Consider the following 2,500-nt stretch of genomic DNA (forward strand, 5'->3'; position numbering starts at 1 on the left):
CCGGTTCTGACCAATAGCTCAGAGTTCTCTGTGAAGAACAGCAAAGTTTAATTCACCATTCACCCTACCATTCAAAGAACTGCTTCATTTTTTAAAAACGGGGTCCCTTTGAACATAAAAAGAGATTTCTTAAACATGTCCTAAATGTACTATAAATGACTGCAATTTCTAACAGCTTTTAAAGGACTATGTGTTGGAGACAAACTTGCTTACGGCCATACCTCTCTGATCGTGCCCGATCTCGTCCGATCTCGGAAGCTAAGCAGAATCGGGCCTGGTTAGTACTTGGATGGGAGACTGCCTTGGAATACCTGGTGCTGTAAGCTTTTTCACTTTTCTCTCCATAAGGCAGAAGACACTGCTGCTTTTTCATTTGACAAATATGTGAGAAAGAGGCAAGATTGAAGAAGAGATGCATGAAAAGAGGTGTGTAACAGTAAAAAGGGAAAAGAGAATCAATCAATATCATATCAATATTTTCTTCATTTTGGAATGTTAATCAATGAACTGGTTTAGGTTCGTTAACATTTTGCAATTGACCTACTGTTGTTGGTATTTCAGTCGTTTGAAGCCGGTTCCGACCAACAGGTAAGAGTTCTCTGTGAAGAACAGCAAAGTTTAATTCACCATTCACCCTACCATTCAAAGAACTGCTTCATTTTTTAAAAACGGGGTCCCTTTGAACATAAAATGAGATTTCTTAAACATGTCCTAAATGTACTATAAATGACAGCAATTTGTAACAGCTTTTAAAGGACTATGTGTTGGAGACAAACTTGCTTACGGCCATACCTCTCTGATTGCGTCCGATCTCGGAAGCTAAGCAGAGTCGGGCCTGGTTAGTACTTGGATGGGAGACTGCCTGGGAATACCTGGTGCTGTAAGCTTTTTCACTTTTCTCTCCATAAGGCAGAGGACACTGCTGCTTTTTCATTTGACAAATATGTAAGAATGAGGCAAGATTGAAGAAGAGATCCATAAAAAGAGGTGGGTAACAGTCAAAAGGGAAAAGAGAATCAATCAATATCATATCAATATTTTCTTCATTTTGGAATGTTAATCAATGAACTGGATTAGGTTCGTTCACATTTTGCAATTGACCTACTGTTGTTGGTATTTGAGTCTTTTCAATCCGGTTCCGACCAACAGGTAAGAGTTCTCTGTGAAGAAAAGTAAAGTTTAATTCACCATTCACCCTACCATTCAAAGAACTGCTTCATTTTTTAAAAACGGGGTCCCTTTGAACATAAAATGAGATTTCTTAAACATGTCCTAAATGTACTATAAATGACAGCAATTTGAAACAGCTTTTAAAGGACTATGTGTTGGAGACAAACTTGCTTACGGCCATACCTCTCTGATTGCGCCCGATCTCATCGGATCTCGGAAGCTAAGCAGAGTCGGGCCTGGTTAGTACTTGGATGGGAGACTGCCTGGGAATACCTGGTGCTGTAAGCTTTTTCACTTTTCTCTCAATAAGGCAGAAGACACTGCTGCTTTTTCATTTGACAAATATGTGAGAAAGAGGCAAGATTGAAGAACAGATGCATGAAAAGAGGTGGGTAACAGTAAAAAGGGAAAAGAGAATCAATCAATATCATATCAATATTTTCTTCATTTTGGAATGTTAATCAATGAACTGGTTTAGGTTCGTTCACATTTTGCAATTGACCTACTGTTGTTGGTATTTGAGTCCTTTCAATCTGGTTCCGACCAACAGGTCAGAGTTCTCTGTGAAGAAAAGTAAAGGTTAATTCACCATTCACCCTACCATTCAAAGAACTGCTTCATTTTTTAAAAACGGGGTCCCTTTGAACATAAAATGAGATTTCTTAAACATGTCCTAAATGTACTATAAATGACAGCAATTTGTAACAGCTTTTAAAGGACTATGTGTTGGAGACAATCTTGCTTACGGCCATACCTCTCTGATTGCGCCAGATCTCGTCCGATCTCGGAAGCTACGCAGAGTCGGGCCTGGTTAGTACTTGGATGGGAGACTGCCTGGGAATACCTCGTGCTGTAAGCTTTTTCACTTTTCTCTCCATAAGGCAGAGGACAATGCTGCTTTTTCATTTGACAAATATGTGAGAAAGAGGCAAGATTGAAGAAGAGATCCATAAAAAGAGGTGAGTAACAGTCAAAAGGGAAAAGAGAATAAATCAATATCATATCAATATTTTCTTCATTTTGGAATGTTAATCAATGAACTGGTTTAGGTTCGTTCACATTTTGCAATTGACCTACTGTTGTTGGTATTTGAGTCTTTTCAATCCGGTTTCCGACCAACAGGTAAGAGTTCTCTGTGAAGAAAATTAAAGTTTAATTCACCATTCACCCTACCATTCAAAGAACTGCTTCATTTTTTAAAAACGGGGTCCCTTTGAACATAAAATGAGATTTCTTAAACATGTCCTAAATGTACTATAAATGACTGCAATTTGTAACAGCTTTTAAAGGACTATGTGTTGGAGACAAACTTTCTTACGGCCATACCTCT

The 2,500-nt window shown here is 38.4% G+C and overlaps 4 non-coding genes and 1 pseudogene across 4 annotated transcripts in view; all 5 read left to right on the top strand.

Moving 5' to 3' along the window:
• Positions 1-207: 207 nt before the first annotated feature.
• Positions 208-326, top strand: LOC137869861 (5S ribosomal RNA). Its single transcript, XR_011102586.1, has one exon. It is a non-coding gene; the product is annotated as a 5S ribosomal RNA (ribosomal RNA).
• A 452-nt stretch (positions 327-778) lies between these two features.
• LOC137869960 (5S ribosomal RNA) lies at positions 779-887 on the top strand (annotated as a pseudogene).
• Positions 888-1,339: 452 nt separating this feature from the next.
• Positions 1,340-1,458, top strand: LOC137869598 (5S ribosomal RNA). Its single transcript, XR_011102332.1, has one exon. It is a non-coding gene; the product is annotated as a 5S ribosomal RNA (ribosomal RNA).
• Positions 1,459-1,910: 452 nt separating this feature from the next.
• LOC137869931 (5S ribosomal RNA) lies at positions 1,911-2,029 on the top strand. Its single transcript, XR_011102653.1, has one exon. It is a non-coding gene; the product is annotated as a 5S ribosomal RNA (ribosomal RNA).
• Positions 2,030-2,482: 453 nt separating this feature from the next.
• LOC137869800 (5S ribosomal RNA) overlaps positions 2,483-2,500 on the top strand; it is a 119-nt gene continuing 101 nt past the window's right edge. The window contains exon 1 of the ribosomal RNA XR_011102526.1: positions 2,483-2,500. This exon is cut by the window's right edge and continues 101 nt beyond it. This is a non-coding gene — a ribosomal RNA (5S ribosomal RNA).

This window comes from Cebidichthys violaceus, unplaced genomic scaffold (assembly GCF_023349555.1).
Source record: "Cebidichthys violaceus isolate CVI_PGR_0920_01 unplaced genomic scaffold, fCebVio1.0.p SCAF_127, whole genome shotgun sequence".
NCBI classification, from domain to species: Eukaryota; Metazoa; Chordata; class Actinopteri; order Perciformes; family Stichaeidae; genus Cebidichthys; species Cebidichthys violaceus.